This window comes from Adiantum capillus-veneris, chromosome 1 (assembly GCF_014529385.1).
Source record: "Adiantum capillus-veneris isolate H3 chromosome 1, ASM1452938v2, whole genome shotgun sequence".
In the NCBI taxonomy this organism is placed as follows: domain Eukaryota; kingdom Viridiplantae; phylum Streptophyta; class Polypodiopsida; order Polypodiales; family Pteridaceae; genus Adiantum; species Adiantum capillus-veneris.
Genome location: NC_140931.1, coordinates 78,425,506 through 78,451,680, shown reverse-complemented (window position 1 = coordinate 78,451,680; position 26,175 = coordinate 78,425,506). Strand labels below are relative to the sequence as shown.

At 38.9% G+C, this 26,175-nt stretch overlaps 1 pseudogene; it reads right to left on the bottom strand.

Moving 5' to 3' along the window:
• Positions 1 to 20,878, bottom strand: part of LOC147465022 (uncharacterized) — a 112,115-nt pseudogene extending 91,237 nt beyond the window's left edge.
• Positions 20,879 to 26,175: the final 5,297 nt, after the last annotated feature.

The window sequence follows — 26,175 nt, the reverse complement described above, 5'->3', positions numbered from 1 at the left end:
ACATATTAGGGTATCATTAATCCATTTAGTCTGCTAAGGGTTATCGGCTTTAGATTAGCAACTTTTATTTTGACCGCTAAAACGTTACTATATTTAAAGCGTTAGGGTAGGCTATGTAAATCTATTTAGGTTTGGCAACTTTTGATTTGGTCTCTCCAAATCCAATTAGTACTGTAGTGCTTGGCCATTTTAGTTTGCTAATAGGGTTAGAGGGTTATGGGTTAGACGCTGGTAAATGGTCGTGTTTGGACGTTTCACCGATAAGTGTTTAGATTAACATAAAAGTACATAAGTTCTAACTATCCGAACACAGGGTCCATCTATAATCTAAACATGAGTTAACTTAACATATAACTAACCTAAATTTTTACAGACAACCTATAACTTAACCTAACCTAACCTATAACCTAACTTGTTGCCTAAACTTGACACTATAATCTAACTAATCTATCCTATAACCTATAACCTAACTTATAACTAATTTAACCTTTAATTTAAACCTAACTACTTAGAACCTAACCTAACCTAACCTAACCTAACATGAACTAATGTATAGCCTAACTTATAACTTAACATATCACCTATATATACCCTAACCTAACATATAACCTAAACTAAACCTAACCAAAACCTAGAACCTAAACTCATCAAGCGCATAATTTCAAAAACGACATAATTAAAAACATTTTTTTTTAAAACAAGATTTTTTCATAAGCCAAAACGAAATTTTTTCCTAATTCAAAAACGAAATTTCACAACACAAACCATAATTTCTTTTAAAGCATTGAAATTTTAAAGCATGAAATTTTCTTTTATCAATATACAAATTATTTTAAATAAATTTATTATGCATTAAAAGTTCAAGCACTACAAGAGGTTGTGTGCACTTATGACGCTGTTAGCGACGAAAATACATTGGATTTTTATACTCCCCGACGTCGCTAAGACCATTGCTAACAGTGTTGATACGGAAACGTTGCTATGAGCGTCGCTATAGGTGTCGCTATATAGCGATGCATATAGCGACGACCATAGCAATGCTTACAGGCTACCTATAGCGATGTTCATAGCGACGCTGCAGAGCCTTATATAGGGATGCTTATAGCGACACCCGAGAGTAAATTTTTTTGGTGGCAAGGCATCGAAGGCCCTGCTACCCATCAACCATATTAAATGTTTCAATAATAGAGTAAACCTAAATGAATCCAAGATAAACCTAGATTCACCTTTGAAAGAAAGTGCAAGCTTAGATATAGATCCAAAGTAGTCACCCACAAGACAATATAACCATTAACTCCATCATCCATAGTATTGTTTGTAGAATAAAGATACAAAACTGACAAAAGTAAATTGATGAAAAAAATCAATGACAATTGTACACATCATAGGCAAAATCAACTGATTGTTAAACTTTGCAATTGTAATAGTTACAACACCATTGTCATTATTGAGAAAATATACATGGCTTTCCAATATTTACAAAAAGAAATATACACGTCATCTCATGATACATATGCTATGACAAAAGGAAACTAATGCTATCTAGCTACAGCTAGATTGACGTCATTTAATCAGATGTCTCATCGTGTCCAAGCGACGTAAGTATAAACATATAATTTACAAAACAATACAACAAATAGAAAAGAGTAAACCCTAATACTAACCATGCCACCGCGAGAACTCAAAATGTCCATCAGGACTTTTAAGCCCTTCCTGCCTGTGTACTCGCGCTCGTACGGTGTGGGGTCACGTCCTCATCGACCACTGTCAAAATATACAAAGAATCCATTATGTTAGAATTTAAAAACCCCTAAACCCTAAACTATCAAACCTAAAGAGCAATGAAAAAACACTTACAAAATCAGTCTCAAATGATGCCCACCAGTTGCTCCCCAAGTGGTGCGACCTCCCTGTCTCTACTCACACTTTGGCTGCCTCCTTTTGTTGCTGCTTCCACTTGTCAAGATTCTCGCGTGCTGCTTTCTTCTCATTCTTCTAATCCTCTTTGGACAACCAATCTAGTTTGTTCCACCCATGCTTTATTGATTTTTGCACTTCATAATGCTTGTGCTTGCAATATTCGTGTATTTGAACCTTCATCAGGTCTTCATTGAAGCGATCATCCCATGTTGAAATGGGAGACTCGTCATGCAGCATGCTGATGACTCTGTCTTTTAAATCACTTGGTACTTCACTCCAGGTGTTTAGTATGTAGTGTCTAGACACCTAGGAGCAAAGACCGCGCATGTGCAAGATCACCTTCTTGCCTTCATCATCCAAGATGATGCAACCACTGAAGTCGACGGAGTAAGGCAAGCCCTCTCGCTGGTGGCGCGTGAACCTGGGTGTCCCGGTAGGGGTCTCTAGCGGCATGTCGATGGGGGTACGGACGTCAGGTGTCTCCACTAGATTCTAGGCCCCGAAGCGAGGAGTGTCAACTGCGGTGACTCCCGGAGGAGTAGGTAGTGGTGTGTAGCTACTAGAAATGGCCGTCAGCCGCGCAAAACCTGGCGTAGATGGAGATGCCATGGCTAGTGTGGGAGCGGGCAAAGAAGGGGAGGGTAAAGAGCCTCGTCGAACATGAGGCGGTGTTGAGGCATCAACGGCGGTATCCCACAACAACCGCCGCCACCACCACTAGAGCGTCAGTGTCTAGACGAGTGTGAAGATGTCTCGTTGACATCAAAGCTTCGGAGCCTGCTGAATGCTCCAAAATGGAGAGAGACGCTAAAGGAGTAGGAACGCGTGATGGTGCTCCAGAGCGATGACGATCGTCATACCACTGCCTCTGCTGGGGTGACAAAGAAGAAAGAAACTCATCATCATCCAACCTGCATAAGCACACGAACATTTAATCTAGAGAAGAAAACATAGACAAGTAGAGAGAAAGAGAGAGAGAGAGAGAGAGAGAGAGAGAGAGAGAGAGAGAGAGAGAGAGAGAGAGAGAGAGAGAGAGAGAGAGAGAGAGAGGACTCATAAAGGGGGAGGGACTCAAAGAGCCTCTAGATCTTCCATCATCTTCTTCTCAACACCGAGATTGCACATGATAATCCCAGATATGCGCTCATCATCTATGGTTTGCCATAGCTGTTAGGAAATATGACGTAGCTAAGTAGATAATTGAGTAGATTACTTAATGGAGAGAGATAATTTACACACACAAGAGATTAGAGAGAGAGAGAGAGAGAGAGAGAGAGAGAGAGAGAGTACACACGATATACGTGGTTCACCCAATGTGGGCTACGTCCATGGGAAAGCAACCACTCAATGGTTTTAGTACTTCAAAACAAGAAGTAGGTCACAAAGGGATTATACCCTTTTGGAGCTCCCGCCTTGCTTCACTCTCACCACCTCACACCCACCTTATTGCATCACCTTCATACTATGAAATGTGTGTAGAAATGGACTCCTTTTATAGGCCAAAAGGGCTGCCCTCTCTCATAAGAGGCAGCCATGTGTAGCCGCCCTTTTGTAGATAAGTCCAAATTAGACTCTCCAATTTGCCCATGTGTGGCCGTCCTTGAGAAGACAAGTCCACTTTTGAATATGGCCACCGGTCAACCTACTGTCGTTTTCCGATCACTTTCCGGCCACCGTCCGGCCATAATATTCCGATGAAAAGAAATATTTTGTTCGAGACTGATCGTTAAAATTTTTGGTTTCCAACGAGTGATTTTATTTTCCGGCTAGTTATTTTTCTTCACGCACGATGGCTTCTCCTTATAATGGGGGCCTTACAAATGTGCGTTTTTAACACAAAAAATTACAAGGGGTAAATCAGGCTCCATACTTAACAATCTCCCACTTGGAGACTGATCTCCAAACCAAACCTGTGACTGTTTTTCATCGTGGCTTCTTATCCTTGAATGCCGACTGAAGATGGGAAAAATCTCAACTTCTCCTTGTCGACCACCTTTGTAAACATGTCTGCAGGATATTCACTTGTACGCACATTTCCTAGCTTTAGTTGTCCCTCTTCCAAAAGAGTGCGTATGAAGTGATGTCTCACCTCAATGTGATTTGTCCTTGAATGAAAGGCTAAATTCTTTGCAATATGGATAGCTCTTTGACTATCACTATACAAGACACAATTGTGTTGTTTAAATCCAAGCTCTTCTAAGAATCTGTGAAGCCACATAATTTCTTTGCTTGCCTCCGTCATTGCGTGGTGTGAGATCCCCAACCTGCCAATAACAAGATCGGGATGGGATCCTTGACAGGTCTCTAGGTTTGATAAAATCCAGAGTCTCTAAACCAGAAAAATCCAAGGAATAGACCTTTACCATTGACAATGGCTTGGGTCTATAACCTTAGAAGAAGACCTAGTCTTGTCTCCCAGCGAAAACGGGACAACATATTAAAGTCCAAAACTATTTCGGCCCTATAACTTCCACAAATTGGGCTAAGGTATCCTCAACCAACGCTTTTTCCCCCTTAACATATGTGAGGGCACAGCCGCTGGTGGACTCCTCTTCCAAGTGAAGATGTTTTTCAAACGTTTTTAGTGCGCGGGGATGGATAGTTACCTGACTAATCAGGTCCACCCATCCATGATTGACAAACTTAGTCAATCCCCACTTACCACCCCGCACTCACACATGTTGCTATGTTATTTAATTACTACCACATTCTTGTCACAATTAAAACAATGATTTCTTTTAACTTTCATAACTGAATTTTATTAAAACAACCCTTGAAAACAATATTGAAAACATTCTTTTAGCAAACTGGTATCTTTAAACTTAAGACAGGGTACTGTCAATCAAAAGATTGTCCATAATAACCATGACCGGTACTCTTCTTGTCTCAAGACCACCTAAAGGTGAAAAAAACGGCACCCATTCCTTATTCATAATCCGGAGTGGATAAACCCCCACCCAAGGTTCCAGGTACCTATACACCAAACCAGTTGTCCATACAACCGGGCGGCTCCCCTAGGATAAAAAACGGTATCCTAACTTATGTAGAAACATCAAGACATGACATGGAGTAGAAACTCAACGTTCATGGGGGTAACCGACTTATCCATTGCTGGAAAGCCATCATTATCATCAAAATATACCAAGGAGTCAGAGGTGTCTTGAGACAAGCTGTCTTAAGGATGATCAATCATATCTTTCCTAATTCAACCAGTTTTAACCCAAATAATTCTTTCCTACATTATAAACAAATGCACATTGGTTTCTTGGAAGTTACCTTCCGTTTTTGACCAACTATTCCTTTCTTGATTCTTACTCACTTCTTACGTATGCAATGCTAACTTATAAAAGAACTTAATTAACACTAGAATGGTACCTAACAGGACATAAAAGTGTGCTTTCAGGGTTTTGGAAAAAAATTCCAAAACCATAGTTGAAAAATCCTTTCATGAGCTTATAGTTCAATAACTACTACATATGGAAAAAATGAGAAACTTGTAAATTTTCTCATCCCTTGGTCACTACAAGCCTCCAAAGTTGATGGACCAGTGCATTTTGCCCAAAACAGCAATTTCTTACGGTTGATTGCATATAAATAGGAGTGGAGATTTTTGTAGGACATGAGATAAAATACCCCGTTAACTTCAATGGGTTGGTGACCAAAATATATGGTTGATTTTACCTCACTAATTTTTTTTTGGGCAAAAAAAATAGGTACAAAAAAGGTTGCATTTTTGCCATTCTGCGGACCTATCATCAAAGTTTCTATAGTCACGCTCAATAGAGATACTATATACATGTTTTCTTAGTTCCCTTTGGGCCTCTGGATTCAAAAGGAGCCATGGAGCATGTCAAAAGGATAATGGATCTCTTTCAATTGGAACCTTGTGGGCAATGATAAAGTGCTAAATACAACAAACATGAAAAAACTGGGTTTAGCATTATGACCTCTAGAAACCCATAGAAACTACTCAATATCTAGCCAAGTTTGTAGTCTATGATTAGATATGGTTACTACCTACAAAATACACACAATTGGCCTAAGAAACTAGCAATATTGAGAAAGTTATACGTGCTACTCTAAAATGTATCGTATTGTTCAACAATAAAAAAACTCAACCATCATCATATACTATGCTATATAGCATATTAGGTCCCCCAAAACTCAAGGAAGATTAGATTTATGTTATACATTACACTTACACAATCAAAATGGAATTTGGATATCGAGAAAGCCACCACAAAAATCATAAAAGTGCTAATTTTGGCCAAAAAACAGGATTATGCAAATCTTGTAAATTTGTCATAACTTTCAGTTTTAACACTTAGCTCTCCCTACAAGCATCAAAACATGTTGAGAACTATGAAGGCCTAACCTCTAGCTATCTAAACCTCACAAACATGAAGTTTAGAGTGGTATAGTTGCCAAAAATTGAAAAAAAGCCAAAAACAAGACCCGTTTTTTCACACATTTTAGGTTCAAAATGTTGTGCATGAGTAAGGTTAATGGTGAGGTCGATCCTCAAAAAAAATTGCTAAGTTTTTTTCAAATCATAAGGCAACTTTGTGGATATATAGCACCTAGAAATTCATTTTCATACTCTTCAAATAATTCAAGCAAAATGGTCACTTAACAGGACACAAAAGTGTCTAAGGACATAAAAGTGTCATGTTACCATTCTAGTGTTAAACTATTTAAAGACTTGATTGAATAATGGGAAACCCACTTGGGATTGATCGGCCATATGCTGCTGTGCTGGCGCCTGAAGACTCCTCCGTAGGTCCACTACTAGGCCCGGCTTCGTCGTCGTGCGACGCTCTAGTTCGTTTTGGAGCTACGTCCTCATCATCAGATGTAGGATTTGCTCAGGTCCTTTTAGGTGCCATAACTTCTTATCCTTATAAAAAGGATGTCTAATCATTAGGTAAATTATTTGAAATCTAGACTTAACCTTTGTATTCAAACGTAACCCATCCAAGGTTAAATTTGTAGTCTTAATTGGTAAATTGTTGACCTAGTAATTTCTTATTTGTCTATATAAGCATGATAACTTTTTCCACAGATTCCCTAAGGGTACGTTTTCTAAGCTATCCTAATTTTCTTATTATTTTGTATATCTTTTTTCTAATTTTTCCATCGAATTTTAAGCTTGGAATCTGCTTATTTTGAGCTTAATGTTACTTTTATTTATTTTCTCTCAAAGATTTCATTTTTTCAACTTTATATCGTAGGTTTACACTTTTTATAATTTTCCTAAAAACTTTTGACCACAAAGTCTATTTATTTTAATTAATCTCTTGCTAAAAATAGGACTTTTGGTCAATTATAATTTTCTAACTCGTTAATTGACTATGGTGTAATTATCACAAGTAGCTAAGGATATTTTTGACCTCTAGTAATTATCTTATTATTTTTGAGCTCAATTATATAATTTTCATCTTTAATTTTCAACTAAAATTAGTATAATTTGACTTGAAAAAATAGCTATACTACTTTTCTAACCTTGAAATAATTATCACGACCTCTTTATTATGTAATCTAACTCTGATAAATAGAATATAATCATATAACATGATTTACTAATTTTCCCCTTTAACTTTTAGCCAGAATTAGTATATTTTGACTTAGATCAATATCTATACTAAGAGTCTTACCTTGAAATAATTATCATGGCCTTTTTATCATAAAATATAGATTTGATAAATAGCATGTAATCATATAGCATAATTTACTTTATTTCCCTCTTTAGTTTTTAGCTAGAATTAGTGGAATTTAACTTAGAGAGATATCTATACTGAGTTTCTAATATGGACATAGTTATCACGACCTTTTTATCATGTAATCTAACTATGATAAATAGTATGTAATCATATATCATGATTTGATAATTTTCCCCTTCAATTTATCCTTAAAAATAGTGTTTTTTTACTAAGATAATTAGCTAAACTAATTATCTGTCAATAAGATAATAATCACGGATTTGCTAAGATGTGTTTTACCTTTGGTAATTATCTCAAAGCCTTTTGGATTAGTTTGCAGTTTTTCCCTTTTTATTTTTCCTAAAAAACATTGTTTTTTAATTGGGATAATTAGTTAAACTAATTATCTAAAGTTAAGATAATTATCACGGGTTTACTAAGATGTATTTACCTCTAATAATTATCTAAAATCTCTTTGGATTAGTTTGCTATTTCTCCCCTTGTATTTTATCTTAAAAATAGTGTTTCTCTGATGCGATAATTAGTTAAACTAATTATCTGAGGTTAAGATAATTATTACGGATTTCATAGAATGTTTTTTTTATCTAATAATTATCTCAAAGCATTTTGGATTAGTTTGCTATGTTCTCTCTTTTATTTTCCCCTACAAACAGTGTAATTCTACTCAGATAATTAGTAAAACATTATCATTAATTTATGATTAAAATGAGTAATTTCAATCCTAATATAATATAATAATTAATGAGTTTAGTGTCCCTAAGCGTAACCTCAATAATCAGCAGAGAATTTTGAATTAGGAGAGAATTTTAGAGTATACATAGGTTTAATCTTTAATTAATTAATAAAAAGGTAAATAGGTTAACATAGTTTTACTAATTAAAAAAAATTTAGTGCTAATTACCGTTGATCAACCAACTAGAGCTTTGCTCTTTACTGATTTCTGCGTAGAGGTCCCTCTAGATGAGAGAGAATGTACCAAGGCTTCGAGTCTGTTTTAAATTGTGAAGCAAGGGGTCCTATTTAAAGATTTCTGGCACTCACAAGCTCTCATAGGCTGAAAAAAAGCAGTTACTTGCAGGTCAAGCAGCCCCCAGGCTCAAGATGGCGGCCCCTGCTACTAAATTTGCTTGGGCAGGTTCATCACAGCCCCACACAGCCCCCCCTCCCCCCCAGCTTCCAGAATCGATTTCTGCTATTTTTCCTGACTTTTAATGATTAAACTTGGAAATCTCTGCAATTTCTAGAACCTTAGGATAAAAAGTCTTTAGCAATAATAATTTCTGAAACCATTCAATTTTACTTAAGTAATAAGATTCATAGTGTAACCTTTCAGAGCCCGTAACTTTTCCAGATTTTATTGGAATTCGGTTCTGAAAAATTCTAATCCGAGTAAAGCTTTGGTTACGGTTTCAAAAATACCAATATTTGCCATAGTTGGATCATTCTACAGTGTTTTCTTAACAACCAAGTTAATTTGATCAGGGTTTGAAATTGGAAACCTTACACATGGTAGAAAGTGAGACCACTTTCTACAGCTTTGAAGCTTACTGCTGTACCTCCAACCGTGAAGACATAGCTAGTAGTGCTCCTTCGAGTATCTTTATCACCTTCCATATCTGCATCAACATACCCTTCTAGAAAAAATATCAATTCCTCCAAAATACAAAGCATTTGTTGTTGTCCCTTTTAGATACCTAAATATCCACTTCACAGCTTGCCAGTGCTCTTTACTTGGGTTGTCCATGAACCTACTTACAACTCCCACTGCATGTGCAATGTATGGCCTTGTCTAGACCATAGCATACATAAGAGAACCTATCGTTGCAGCATATAGAACTTTAGACATATAGGCTATCTCCTCTTGTGTCTTTGAACACATATCCTTGGTAATTTTAAAGTGACCATCCAAAGCTGAGAAACCGTTTTTGCATTTTGCATTGCAAACCTTTCTAGTACCTTCTTGATGTAATCCTCTTGAGATAGCTTTATTGTCTTCTTCATCTTTCCCTTGATATCTTCATACCAAGTATCCTCTTTGCAACACCTAAATCTTTCATTGAAAAAGATTCAGAGAGCTCCTCTTTTAGGTCTTTGATGTCCTGCATGTTAGCACTTGCAATCAGCATGTCATCAACATACAACATTAGGATGATGAACTTCCCATCTCCCAAAGTCTTCGTGTAAACACAATGATCTGAGTTGCATCTTGTGAATCCAAGATCCAACATACATCGATCAAACTTCAAGTACCATTGTCTTGATGCTTGCTTTAACCATACAAGCTTTTCTTTAATTTGCAAATCATTTTCTCCTTACCTTTTACTTCATACCCCTTTGGTTGAAGCATGTAAATTTCCTCCTCTAAGTCACCGTGAGGGTATGCCATATTTACATCCATTTGCTCAAGATGTAGATCATGAGCAGCCACAAGGATTAAGACAAGCCTAATTGAGTTCATTTTTACAACAGGAGAAAATATTTCATTGAAGTCAATACCTTTCTTTTCAGAAAACCCTTTTGCCACAAGCCTAGACTTGTACCTTTTCTTCCCACCTTCAATTCTTCTTTCAGCTTGTACACCCGTTTGTTTTGAAGTGCCCGCTTACCTTTAGGCAACTGAACCAACTCCCATGTTTGGTTGCGATGTAGTGAGTCCATCTCCACTTGCATGCTCTTCGTCCATTCTTCTTTGGATTCGTGTTGCATAGCTTCTTCATATGATTCCGACTCTCCAGAATCTCAGGATCAAGAGATGGTTGAAGGAAGGAACAAACCTTTCAAGAGGTCTACTTGCTCTTATAGATCTTCGTGGAATAGTTTGAGGCTCCTCATTTGGTTGCCATTGTTGCACCTTGTCATCGTTTGCAGTCCTTGAGTCTTCACCATCCTCAAGCTCCATGTACTCATCACCTATTTCTTTTGTTTGTTTTCTTTCCAAGTAATCTTTGTAAATATGTTGTTCGTTAAATATTACATCCCTAGTCCTTAAGATTTTACCATCTTCAGGATTCCATAGGTGATACGCAAAGTCACCTTCTCCATAGCAAATGAAGAAACACTTTTTGGACTTTGCATCTAGCTTTGATTTTAGGCTTCTATCTATGTGCATGAAAGCCTCACACCCAATCACTTTGAGAAATGCATAATTCACCGGTTTACCTGTCCATGTCTCTTCTGGAACTCCCCCATCCAATGCCGTTGAGGGTGACCGGTTGATTAAGTAATAGGACGTACTTACAGCTTCCGCCCAAAGCTCAAGCGGTAGGCCTACATGTAGCCGCATGTTTCGTGCTCGCTCCATGATTGTCATGTTCATCCTTTATGAAATCCCATTTTGTTAAGGTGTCCTTGGGGTTGTCCTTTGCCTCCCAATTCCATTGCTAGCACAAAAGCTTTCAAAAGATTGGCTGCAATATTTGTCTCCATTGTCGGATTTGAGGCATTTAACCTTGATATCTGTTTCATTCTCCACAAAGGCTTTCCAACTTTGAAATATGGAAAATACATCAGATTTATTCTTCATGACATAAACCCATGTTTTTCTAGTCGCATCGTCTATGAATGTTACATAGTACAATGAGCCACCAAGTGATGGTGTACTTGCAGGACCCCAAACATCAAAATGAACCAACTCAAGTTTTCTATTTTTTCTTTCATTTCCTGATTTTGGATATTTTACCCTCTTTTATTTACCATAAACACAATCTTCATAGAACTCTAAGTCTACTTCTTTCAAACCTGGTAGAAGCTTCTTTGTTTGAAGGATTTTCATTCCTTTGGCACTCATATGCCCAAGCCGGTAGTGCCACACCGCACTGTCAACTTCTATAGTTGCTGCACAAGCTGAAGGTTGCTTGCTGATTCAGAAGTAAAGTGTACCGACCTTTTTTCCCTTGGCAACCACCAAAGATCCCTTTGAGATCTTCCACCGTTTGTTTTTGAATGCAATGTTGTGACCTTCATCATCCAATTGTCCTATAGAGATCAAAGTTTTCCGAAGAGAAGGAACATGCCTATCAGCTTTAAGTTTCCATTCATTTTCGTTAGCAGTTTTGACAGAAACTGTACCTTTGCCGAAAATCTCACAAGCTTCATCATCTCCCAAGTATACATACCCAAAATTACCTTTGGTGTAATCTTGGAAATGTTGCTTGTGTGGTGTCGCATGGAACGAAGCCCCGGAATCTACTATCCAGGAATTAGACACATTGTCTAATGAGAGAATTAGAGCATCTTGCTCTACTTTACCTGCCACATTGGCCTTCGATGTTGGCTTGTTGTCTTGAAACTCTTTATCCTTCTTCTTCTTGGACCAAAAATCCTTTTTGACGTGGCCCTTCTTGCCGCAGTTCCAATATTCAAGAACTGACTCTGTGCGTGACTTGCTCCGCCTTGAGCGATCACGACCCTTTTGGTTTTTGAACCTCTCATTAGGCCTTCCTCTTGTTTCCATCGATATTGCAGCACTTGATGATTCTCCTGTGCTTCTCCTTCACATTTCCTCGCTTAGGAGAACACCCACAACGCCATCAAACTTAAGAGTATTTGTGCCAGAGATAGAATTACTTATCGCCATCACAAGGCTGTCCCAACTATCTGGTAGAGATGATAGTATAAGGAGAGCTCGCACTTTGTCATCGAAATTGATTTTCACCGATTGAAGTTGACTTATGTTTGTGTTAAAGTCATTTAGGTTTTTTGCAACTAAAACATTCTCTACCATCTTTAGATTGAACAAGCGCTTCATAAGAAATACCTTATTGGATGCCAATGGTTTCTCGTAGAAGTCATCAAATGACTTCATCAAGTCCCCCGTGGTGTTCATCTCCGAAACATTTAAGTCCAGCGTTGACACCAAGCTTAAGCGGATTGTTCCCAGTGCCTTTTGATCAAGGAAAATCCATGCTTCATCTGCCATCATTGCGGGCTTCTTTGCAAGACTGCCTAGTGGCAAATAGAGGTCCTTTTGGTAGAGATAGTCTTCAATGTGCATCTTCCAGTGTTGGTAATTTTTGCCGTTGAACTTCTCAATCTTGAGCTTCCCTTCCTCCGCCATAACTCCCACTCACTGTTCAAGGAATCCTTTCCTTGAGATACTTTAGCTACGATCAAACTTTGCTCTGATACCAGTTGTTGTTAGGAAATAAGACATAGCTAAGTAGATAATTGAGTAGATTACTTAAGGGAGAGAGATAATTTACACATACAAGAGATTATAGAGTAGAGAGAGAGAGAGAGAGAGAGAGTACACACGAGATACGTGGTTCACCCAATGTGGGCTACGCCTACGGGAAAGCAGCCACTCAATGGCTTTAGTACTTCAAAACAAGAAGTAGGTTAGAAAGGGATTATACCCTTTTGGAGCTCCCGCCTTGCTTCACTCTCACCACCTCACACCCACCTTGTTGCATCAACTTTACACTATGAAATGTGTGTAGAAATGACCTCCTTTTATAGACCAAAACGGATGCCCTCTCTCATGAGAGGTAGCCATGTGTGGCTGCCCTTGTGTAGATAAGTCCAAATCGGATCCTCCAATCCACCCATGTGTGGCCGCCCTTTAGAAGACAATTCCGCTTTTGAATTTGGCCACCGGCCATTGACTTCCGGCCACCGGCCGGCCAACCGACCGGTCGTTTTCCAATCACTTTTTGACCGCCGTCCGGCCATAATATTCCGACGAAAAGGAATATTCTGGCGTTAAAATTTTTGGTTCCCGACAAGTGATTTTATTTTTCAGCGAGTTATTTTTCTTCACGCACGATGGCTTCTCCTCATAATGGGGGCCTTACAAATGTGCGTTTTTAACACAAAAAATCACAAGAGATAAATCAGGCTCCATACTTAATAATAGCGTGTCCCGAGCTTTATCAAATCCGTCTAGCCACTCTCCAATGTAAACTAGCGACTCTGATACCAGAAAATCTTCTGCCATGCTAACCTCCGGACGTGCCTTCTGATGCACATATCCCTTGAGCGTTTTCATGAAACGTTCTAAAAAGAACATCCATCTGGAATGTACTGTGCCAGCTATTTTCACCACATCAACTATGTGAACAAGAAGATGTACCTGAATGGTTAGCGTGGTAGTAGGAAAGTGTTTCTCAAACATGCACACAACCTCCGCAGCGTTTAGTTTGGCGAATGGTATGGAGTCTATGTTGATCTCCTTTTGTGAGATCCATTGCACCAACTTTGCAAGTTTGTAGATTGTGTTGCGGACGTCAAGAGACAAACATCCCTCAATGGACACCGGTAAAATAAACTGCAAAACACATGCAGCAATGATATTAAAGTTAACACACAAATTTGTTACACAATTCCCACTATGATATATTTCACTTCAAACATACCTGACACATTTTATGCCAGTCGTGTGACTTCAAACCGGTAAGATTTCCTTCTTTAGTAAAACACGTTCGGAGCGAGTGCATTACGCCAGTGGGGATCCGCACAGATCGAATGGTCTCTTTTACTTTGGATTCTTGGGCTCCTGTGAAAATCCATGGCATTTTAGGGAGTTTTATCGATCCATCCAAACTTTGCCTGCATGTTGAGAAGAACCAGGAGCGTCTTCAATCTAGACAAATGTGCCGCCATCCTACAATGGCATATCGACTTCACTTTTCATATCATCATAGATAAGCCTGTCTGAATCCATAATCATCTCGATCATTTCATCGATCTCGGGCTCAAACATTGCCTCGTTGGGAATGTGGTCTGCATGATCATTTCCCCAGCTGTCAGAGGCTATATCTTGTGGCCTCACATATGTTGCTTGACCAAAGCGCATGCGAGCACGTCTATTGGGTTACAAGATTGCTGCCTGTTGGCCAGTGTCATAGTCCGACGAGTTATAATTGGAAACCACTCGATCTTTAATAGATGGATCGAACTTGAAAATTCGTGAATGTGCTGCAAAGAAACGCGTCTTGTCCGTCGCACAACATACTTGCATTGATTACAAGGACATAAGATCCTTGTTGAGAGATAGGTGTTTTGGTTACACGGCCCGACATCCTCGTCACTACTCATAATGAGGTAAAAACCTTATAACCTCAACATAAATTTAATCTTCTATTGGCATCCTCCGTCTCTCTCTCTCTCTCTCTCTCTCTCTCTCTCTCTCTCTCTCTCTCTCTCTAGTCATGTCCAATCTCCGCACACCTTGGTCTAGAGGTGCATAGAGATCACAACCAGCGGGTTATAATATCGTCTTTATTGGTCGATACCTATATTCGTGGGTACGAGAAATCTACACACCCACGTCTACATGATAGTACATGTAGTGGACAAAACCCCTTTGCCTCTTCTCTAGCTGTAGCATTTCATAGCATCTTAACATCTTTTCACAGTAGATATTTGTTCAAGGGATTACTTAGCACATTACATGTTGGCCTCCAATCTGATTATGATTCCGTTGAAAGCTGCCCAACTTAAGGTCGCATCCGTAGAGAGGAAGAGAGGGATCACCGTTAATCGTCTTACTCTAATTTTTTACCGTGATCCTGAAGGTAGACTCTAAGATAAAAACTCAATCCAAAATTTAATTTTAAATCTAACCTACTTGAACATGTGGTGATTCATGGCTGATTGAATATGGTTAGTGTGTGAGTTAATAGGTTTCAAATTCTGATGGGAGTATACATATTGTTGTGTAACTAGTGTTTGCTCTTTGGGCAAAGCGCACCTTCATTGGCATGCATTAAAATCTAACCTAAATCTAGTGTTTGCTAGGCTAGAGAGAGAGAGAGAGAGAGAGAGAGAGAGAGAGAGAGAGAGAGAGAGAGAGAGAGAGAGAGAGAGCGATAGAGAGAGAGAGAACATTCAGAGAAGTCCGTATTCAAACTTACTCTCTTTAAATATGCTAGGCTATAGAAAGGGGAGAGAGAGAGAGAGAGAGAGAGAGAGAGAGAGAGAGAGAGAGAGAGAGAGAGAGAGAGAGCATTCAAAGAAATCCTTATTCAGACTTACTCTCTTTAAATATGCTAGTCGAGAGAGAGAGAGAGAGAGAGAGAGAGAGAGAGAGAGAGAGAGAGAGAGAGAGAGAGAGAGAGAGAGAGAGAGAGAGAGAGAGAGAGCATTCAAAGAAATCCCTATTCAAAACAAAGCTTAACAAGGTGTCTGCATTAGTGTTTGGTATGGATGTTAGAAAGAGTAGATAGTTCACAAAAGCATTGCAATCAAGATCACTTCAAGAACATGCACAATAAAACCCTAGATGTCCTATGTCAACATTCTTGAAACAAAAAATAGAGAGTGTGTTCAATAATTGTTTCAGAAAACTATGGATGTGATACTAAACTCTCTTTTGCACATATGGACCACAAACCACTTAGAAATATTCAATAGAACAATATCACCTCACATTGCATAATTAAACGCCTCAAACTTACTCTCTTTAAATATGCTAGGCTAGAGAGAGAGAGAGAGAGAGAGAGAGAGAGAGAGAGAGAGAGAGACAGCATTCAAAGAAATCCTTATTCAGACTTACTCTCTTTAAATATGCTAGTCTAGAGAGAGAGAGAGAGAGAGAGAGAGAGAGAGAGAGAGAGAGAGAGAGCATTCAAAGAAATCCTTATTCAAACTTACTCTCTTTAAATATGCTAGTCTAGAGAGAGAGAGAGAGAGAGAGAGAGAGAGAGAGAGAGAGAGAGAGCATTCAAAGAAATCCCTATTCAAAACAAAGCTTAACAAGGTGTCTGCATTAGTGTTTGGTATGGATGTTAGAAAGAGTAGATAGTTCACAAAAGTATTGCAATCAAGATCACTTCAAGAACATGCACAATAAAACCCTAGATGTCCTATGTCAACATTCTTGAAACAAAAAATAGAGAGTGTGTTCAATAATTGTTTCAAGAAACTATGGATGTGATACCAAACTCTCTTTTCCACATATGGACCACAAACCACCTTTTTGAGACACTCCTCATAGACTATGTCATCCCCCTCCAAGCACAAAAATATCGATAAACCTCACCACATGCCTTGCCAAGACCTCCACATCCTGAAAACACATCTAGTACATAATCTGAGTCATTCGTGAAGGTTGCAAGGAGCCATCTACACATGAAAATTTAAAATATGTAAGTCATTTTTCAACTATAAATTAAAGCTCAATTTACATTAAAATGATTGTCTTCTCACCTGTAGAAGTCGGATGACCTCTCTGCTCCACCTCTGATAGGCATATCAAGAACAATGGTGCGTTCTTGATGCTCCTCCATTAAAAAGCTTCGTGATGCAGGAAACATGCGAGGAGAGACTTTCTCCCCTGCCTCCCTACTGTATGTGGGTATAGCAACATCCGCTCGACAAAAAACTCCCACCGTGAGATCAATTACCTACATGTAAGCATACATTGTACACATTTGAATCAAAATCAAGTTAATAATGCAATCTTTCACAACAACATGATATTTTGATTCACCTCCTCTAGGGTATCTGGGTGTCTATATCCCCCATTACACATGAGAGTCCATGTGCGATGAAGTCGTAACCCAGCCTTTATAGCATGGGTAATAATCTCTCCAATATGTTGTGCAAGACATAGAGTCACGAAAAAACCTTCATCTGCAAAGAAAGGTTCTGCTACATCCATCACACCTTTCACAAGAGAAGGCAAAAATATATTCCATTGTGGAATCTTTTTGCTTAATCCACCTTTGAAAAGATGTTTAGAATGAGTTTTTCAAGTGATATGGATCAAAACAAAAACTTTGAGTAACCTGGTCGAATTGGGACTAAACCATCCACCAACAAAGAAGTAGGGAAATCCGCAAAGATAAGACGAAACACCTCACGACAAGGTGCTCCACAATGGTGATACAAGCCAAGACTTTGAGTGCTCAAAATTTTTTTAATGCTACACACAAAACGTTTGTTGCTTGGTACACCATCCACCTTGAACATTCTATTGATGTTGATAACACAAGCCACAAAACCTTTCTTTTACTTTTGAATGTCAAAATCATCAACATTAGCCATATCAACTAGAAGAGAATCTACCACAGTCAAAAATTGAAAGCCTACAATTTTTCATTAAAAATTTATCTTAATTACAAGTAATATAGAATTGTTTTGCACTATCAAAAAAATAAATATTTAACAAGTAGAAACTTACAGGTATTCCATGAGGTTGGTTGCTTTGATGAAGTTGGTCGCTCCATAACTGACTCAACCACTATTGAAACGCTTTTTTCACTGCTTTCTTTAGGCATGTCAATCTTTAGCCCTCCTAATGGATAGGTTGTTTTGTTGTGGTCACCCATGTTTGACCCACTCGCATGATTTTGGTGCTCTCTTTGAAGAGGTAGTGAGTGATTTCTTTCTTGTATTTTTTGCGAGCCCCCATCCATGGTCAAGTCATGATTGTGATCCATGTCTTCTAAGTTCTTTAAAGAAGCAGATTGGTTTTTATCGTTGTCTTTATTCTCTTCCAAAAACTCTACCACAAGAAAATTTTAATGATATAATGAAAATTAATTTAGCATTTACAAACTCAATCATTTATAAAAATCTAGAACATACTTTCTTATGCACTTTTTCATGCATGAGAGAGAGAGAGAGAGAGAGAGAGAGAGAGAGAGAGAGAGAGAGAGAGAGAGAGATCAAGAGAGAGAGAGATCAAATGCTAACGAGTTCAAGGCTGGTGGACTTGAATGATAATAGGAAGATTGAATATCATAATAGAAGAATATAATAATAATAATATGAGAATTAACTTGATGTAAAAAGAAAAAGTGTTATACTTACTTGCATGTAAGTCTAGTTCTTGCTTTGGGATCACCCCCAAAGGGTAGTCCAACCACCATGGGCAAATTCTGCACTCCCACATAGAAATACCCTTTTCTACCATAGAACCGGGATACATGGTATTTTCATCCTCTAGCTTTGACCAATCTTCAGTAACCATAGGCATAGTAGCAAGTGTACCATTTAAAACACATTCACACATCCATCTACACCATAACAACATTTAATCTCTTAAGAAAAATAATTTTAATAAGAGCCAAAGACTTTGTTGGATCATGTAAATGCACCTGTATAAAATCCTTTTACAAGACTCTTGTTTCTCAGGCATTTTGGAAGAGTCCCAGGCACTTTTAATATCTCCTAAAAGTTGAGGAAAAGCTTGCAAGCCATGATTTCTTAATTGCACCTATGGTAGTCATTCAAATCATAAAACAATGCAATAAAATCCACATTTATTAGGAAAAAGTGACCAGTTTAGAAAACAACCTTGAAAAAAGCTTCAAATCCATCTGGCAATTTGAACTCTTCAACCTCCAACCTTCTTATTATCAACAAAGCTTCATCATGCATGTGAGCCCAATAAACTTCTTTTCTAATGTAAGCCCTAAAGTGCTTCAAATCACCAAAGTGGAAAAAGACTGGATCTTTGGCCTTTGTAAGACTCATCATCTCCAATATATATTTTTTCCTTCATTATAGACCAAAAATATATCAAAAACTTAAACACCATCTTATATAAGTATATTCATATACCATTCATGTAGAAATTTTTTGCTCAAGTGAAAATTTAACTCTCTTTTAATGTCACTATTTTCATTAGAATTGAAAAACATAAACAAAAAACTAGTAAAAAAGTAATGAAAAGTGTGATACCTTTCAGAAGGTAGTTTTGAGGAGAACAATGCATTTAACTTGTCTCGTGTGATTTTTACCATGGATGGATCATCCCACTTCACATCAAAGAGCAACTCAAAAAATTCCTCTCCATGAACTGGATTGGCAATTGTCAAAAACTTATAACCTCTATCCTTCAATCGAGCTTCTTCTTGTTTAGTTGCCTTTTGCAATCGCCTTTCAAACTCCACCTTATCTAATCCAAGAGCTTTCAATTTTGCAGTTTCCTTTGAAAAAAATGCATTAAAATCATCCTACATAACCACAACTACATTCAATGAATGAATCATAAACAATCTTTAAAAATATATATAGTTAATACTCAATTCAACAATTCACCTTCCAAACTAGTTGAGAAATCAACACACAAGGAGAATTATACCAAGGAGGAACTCCTTGATATAATCTACTCTCAACTGCCATCTCTATCTCAGCCCACTTTCTGTCCTCTTGAGTGAGACATGCAAGAATGCTCTCTTTATTGGGGATACCAAATTTTTGGAACATGTATATCTCATGCCCAAGATTTGGTTTCACTGTTGATAGTGAAATGCTACAATAAATATATAAACAAATGAAAAATAATAGTTTAAAGCGAGATTAATTTAGAAATACAAAAAGACCACAAATTTACAACTTACACATTAGTGGTGTCAAGAGCAAGCAATAGTTCGGCCTCTTTTTTTTTTCTACTTCCAAAAATTGGCATCTCACACTCACATGATATTCCTCATTATCATGCCATACTTGACAAAAGAACACCAAATTAGCCAAAAAGAAGGTACAGCTAAATCTAGCAAACAATTAGTGCATCGATGTTAATTCTTACCTTCTTTTATGCGTCGCATCCATGTTTTCAGCCTATGGTTTCCATCCCATACCAAAAACAGACGCCCTCGACGCTCTTGCCACTCCTTATTGAGCTGATTATCAAATGAAACACTCTTAGCTTGCCAAATAGGATCCCAACTACCTTCCACAAGAGGAGTGACAGGCATGTAAGAGCTGAAGGAATCTTTCACCGACACCAAAAAAGATCCCATTGTATCCAAGTAAGCAACATTGTCAAAACTAGGAATCAACCAAGATGCAGAATCCGTAGCCACTCGTACAGCTTCATGAGCAACCAAACGACATAAAGGTATAAGTGGAGGGTTGCTTATTCGTTTTAAGTAAAATTGACTTAACACATCCTTCATAATCCCCAACGGGATTTTTTTCCCCAAGTGTCGAGAATGTTGGGCCACATCATCCTCACCTATCCCATCAGACTCTGTTAAATCTTCATCTTCAACATCCTCACCTGTTTCAACCTCCACTGTCAGCTCTCAAGACTCATCTCCTTTTACATCATCCCCACTCTCCAAATGGTTAGAACCTTCCTCCACGGCAGCTTCATCATCAACAAAGATGCATTTCCTATGTCTCTTTCCCCCTCGTTTGAAATGAGGACTACGAGTAGCAATTGCATGAGAAGATGCCTCTTGATCGATTGGATGCCTTCTCTTGGAAGGACCAGATCTCAAGGTCATGCATGGAGAATCAAACGTTCTCTTGATTGACTTGCTGCCTCGTCTTTTGGGAGCCATAAATGTCTAGATCAATAAAGATTTGAAAAAGAATTATACATCATCATCATTCAAATAATAGCTACAATCTGCACCACTTGTTAATAACACATTTAAGTGAACTTCCATTGCATTTGAAAAGCTACGGCCTAAAGTTGTTTGAACTTGATAGAGTGTACCAAATTTGCTCCAGATACCGATCTCCAAATTTGTTGCCCGCTCTTCGGATTTGTCCGCTGCAGTGCTAAAAAAAAACCTAAGTGAAGGAGTACGAGCGGAAGTGCAACGCGAGAGAGAGTGCGAGAAGAAGAGCACGACGATATGGTGAACTCGCTCTACTGTAATGTGTAGAGCATAGTGAGTTCTTATTAGGTTTTAACAAAAGAATATTTGTACATACCTGGCGGCCCGCCCACTTACCTGGGTGACCACATTGGGCTTTATACCCCAACAACCTCCCACTTAAAGTCCAATGTGGTACTTTAAGTGTGAGAGAAGCTACTGTACAAGCTAATATACAAGAGATGTAGAGAAGTGATGTACTACCCTACACCTAACTGCTTGCAAAAATGTGCAAAGCTCTCTAAGGGAAGTCCTTTTGTAAGTAGATCAGCAGGATTTTCTGTGGTATGAACTTTGACAAGCTGAAGTTGCTTATCCTCGAGCATTTCCTGGATGAAATGATACTTCACATCCACATGCTTTGTCTTTGAGTGATAAACTGGAGTGCGAGCCAATTGTATAGCACTTTGACTATCACAATATAACACAGGCATCTCTTCTTTGATTCCCAAATCTGTTACTAGTCGATTAAGCCAAATTGATTCTTTGCATGCCTCTGATGCTGCAACATATTCAGCCTCTGTAGTAGACTGAGTAACACAATCTTGTAATCTAGAACGCCATGATACTGCTCCACCAGCCAATGTAAAGACATACCATGACGTAGACCTTCGGTTGTCTAAGTCACCTGCATAATCTGAGTCGGTAAAACCCTTTACACTTAGCTCCTGACTCCCATAGCATATACACATACTCTTTGTAGCTTTCAGGTATCTCAATATTCCTTTCACTGCCTCCCAATGTTTCTTGCCTGGGTTTGACATGTATCAACTTACTACTCCCACTACAAATGCAATGTCTGGGCGAGTAGCAATCATTGCATACATCAAACTACCCACTGCAGACGCATATGGAATCTTATCCATTTCAGCCTGTTCTTCTTCAGACACAGGACAATCTTGTTTGCTAAGTTTCACATATGGTGGCAATGGAACACTCAGTGCCTTTCCCTTCTCCATATTGAAACGTTGCAAAACTTTGTCAATATACTCTGTTTGAGATAACCAAATCAACTTCTTTGATCTGTCTCTCTCAATGCGCATACCAAGTATATGACTTGCCTCACCCATGTCTTTCATGTCAAACGATTTTGCCATCTTTGACTTCAAAGCTGAAATTTCTTCCAAGTGCTTGCCAGCAATCAACATGTCATCCACATACAAAATAAGGATCAGCCAACTGCCATCCTTGGCCTTCTTTGTATATAGACAGTGATCGAAATCACTACGTTTGTAGCCTTGAGAAAGCATAAACTTGTGGAATTTATGGTACCATGCCCTCGGTGATTGTTTTAAGCCATAAAGACTCTTTAACAAATGGCATACCCAATCTTCCTTGCCTTTCTCAACAAACCCTTCTGGCTGCTGCATGTAAATTTCCACATCTAAATCACCATGCAAGAACGCTGTCTTGACATCCATTTGGTGCAACACCAAATCTAATATGGCAACCAATGCAAGAAAGCATCTCAATGTAGTCATCTTGACGACCGGAGAGAAGACTTCATCAAAGTCAATGCCTTGTTCTTGCTTAAAGCCCTTGGCAACAAGCCTTGCTTTGTACTTTGGCTGAATATCATGAGCGGTGATCTTATACCTGTAAACCCATTTACAGGGTAGAGCCTTTTTGACCCGTGGTAATTTAACTAGCTTCCATGTCTGGTTTTTATGCAGAGCTGTCATCTCTGACTGCATGGAAAATTGCCAATTACCGGAGTCCTTCATTTGCACTGCTTCCTTGTACCATGAAGGCTCATTGCAATCAGTCAACATGACATAATTCTTAGATGGAACAAACCTATCAGGAGGTCGCGTGACACGTCCAGATCTACGCACAATAGGTGGCTCAGGCTCAGCCAGAACCTGTGGTTCCACTCTATCCTGTCCTTGCTCCTCGTGAGCCCTGACATTTTGTCTTGCACGTGCAGGTCCATCTTCTTGGAAGACAACTCTTCTAATCTCCTCAACCCTCTCTGGTTTAGAATGATATTTGGATTCATTAAAGTGAACATCATTGCTGCGGACAACCTTTCTGGATTCGGGATCCCAAAGTCTGTACCCCATCTCACCAGAATTACCATGGCCTAGAAAGATGCACTTTCTACTCTTTGGCTCAAGTTTGTTCCTAAATTCCTTTGGAACGTGAGTATATGCCTCACAGCCAAAGACTCTGAGATGCTTGTATGAGGGCATTTTGCCTAACCATACCATCTCTGGCACTGAATCCTTCTGCAAAACCTTGCTAGGAGATCTATTTACAAGATGAACAGCTGTTGATACAGCTTCAGCCCAAAACCCATTTGGCAGCTGTGCATTAGACAACATACTTCTGACCTTCTCTTGTATGGTCCTATTCATCCTCTCAGCAACACCATTTTGAGGAGGATTGTAAGGAGCAGTAAGTTCACGTTTTATACCTTTTGACTCACAAAAGTCCTGAAAGGCCTTTGAAACATACTCTCCACCATTGTCAGTGCGTAAGCATTTAAGCTTCTTTCCACTCTGATTCTCCACAAGTGTCACAAACGTTTTGAAAACACTAAACGCTTCATCCTTGTGCTTGAGAAAGTAAACCCATACTTTCCTCGAGTAATCATCTATAAATGTCATAAAGTAAGAAGCTCCCCCTAGAGATAGGTTAGGCATAGGTCCACACAAATCACTATGAACAAGTGCCAACTGTGTATCTCTTCTACTGCTTCTATGCTTATGTGGTTTCTGTGTTTGCTTACCATACAGACAATGTTCACAAAATTCAAAATCATTAAATGAAAAGCCAGGCAAATAACCAGAACGAGACAAGATTTCCATTCCCTTCTTGGACATATGTCCTAACCGGCTATGCCACAAAGAAACGTTCGGCTGCTCGGTTACATTGATTACATTTTTAGAGACATTTGATACATAAATCATGTAAAGTCCTCCAGACTTTACTCCACGTGCTACTGTCATAGAACCCTTGGATATCTTCCACATGTTCTGTCCAAAAGTGGTGACGTAGCCAGCATCATCAAGTAAACCTGTGCTGATCAAGCTCTTTGTAATTGCGGGAACATGTCTCACATTCTTCAGCGTGAAAGAAGAGCCATTCTGAAACTTCAATTGAACATCTCCAACACCTAAGATCTCACATGTCTGCCCATTGCCTAGCCGAACATGATCTTTAGTGGTCACATAAGAAGTAAACCACTCCTTGTTTGGAGACACATGAAGTGATGCCCCTGGGTCTATAATCCAGTCACTCAGTGCATTTCCATCAGATGCTGTAAGAAGAGCTGAGTCCATTGTATTCTTCAAGAAGTAGATGTCTCCTGACACTAGACTGTCATCCTCTGCAACAGTGTTTGTCACATTTATTTCTTGAATCTTCACTGAGGACTTGTTCTTCTCACCATGGTCTTCAGCTTTCTCTTTGACTTTTTCTGCTTTCCGTTCTCTGCAGTCTCTTTTCATGTGACCCTTCTTGCCACAATGGTAGCATTCTATGTCACTCTTGCCTTTAGCACTGCGGGACTTGCTACGAGACTGATTCCTCTTTCCACCTTTGTACTTTTCTTTGGTCCTTCCCCTGACAACTAAGGCTGTTCCTTTGCCTTTGTCCATTGTCTTTCTATTGGTTTCTTCAGTAAGCAGACTTCCTTCTACACCGGCTATGTTCAAACCATCTGGAGGTGCAGAATTACTCAAAGCTGTGCGAAAAGTGTCCCAACTTTCCGGCAATGTGATCAACAGGAACATAGCTCTAACAGGTTCATCAAACTTGACACCTTGAGCTGACAAATGACTATAGATTGTGTTGAATTCATTCATATGATTGGACATAGGTGTCCCTTCTTTCATCTTCAAGTCAACAAGCTTCTTAAGCCAGTATACCTGTGAAGCTACACTCTGCTTCTCATAAAGATCACTCAGCTTTAACCATGATTGATAAGCCGACATCTCGTCTGCTACATTGAAGTAAACGCTTTCTGCCAAAGTCAGCATAATAACACCATATAAGTGAATTTGGGAATTTCCCAATTCCCATTTTCAACAAGAGCTTAAGATTTGACCACATGGTCAAATCTTAGCCAAAGTTTTTAGAATATGGCTTGGAAGATCTTTTCAAGGACTACCTTATGGAAGGCTTTGGTCTTAAACACATAGTTTGAGATTTGTCTATATGGTCAAATCTTCAAAACATGGTGACTCCTCTAAAGTCTCAAACTCTCTAATATGGTGTTATAATGGTAGAAAGTGCCAATTCATCCATTTTGCTCCATTCATCTTTGTCCATATCTTCTGGTTTTATCCCCTTGAGCTTTATAGGTTTTATCAACTTCTTTTGTACCAACACGTGCCAAATCTGCTTCGTCCACAATGGGAAATTAGTTCCATCCAGCTTCTTGATATTGTAAAGAGCAGTGTCCTATGATCCAGCCATAGCTACTCTTCATAGTAGTTTACTTTTCTGGGAAAAATTCGGCAGAGTTTCCTCTATAAACTGACCTCTGAACCAATATCAACCTGTCAAATGAACCAAGAAAGCTTCAGATTCTGCAGAAATTTTGGCAGAGTCTCCTTTGTAAAATGGCTCTGGTGTACTAAAAACAGACCAAAAAAGAGCTCAAAAAACACTGTCTCTCTGACACTGTAAGCTGCGGGTAAACCTGTCCTGCACCTGTACTGTCTCTGACTATCCTGTCACTGTCCTGTAAGCATAGACTGCGACAATGCCTCAACGGCAGTAAAGCAAAGATGCAATCCCAACTGTCTAACTCACAGTCAATACATCCTAGCTGCCTATCTAAGGGTGCTCGAGGGATCGCTCCAAGACCTGTATCACCGAAAGGATCTCAACATTCGAGAATCCCCCAGCTCAATAAAACCTCACTCGACCCTCAACAAAGGCTACAGTAAATCTGACAGTACATAGACTTCCCACAAAGTCATACATCCACAAATTTCCCACTGTATGCTGTAACCGCTGCGGCGGTT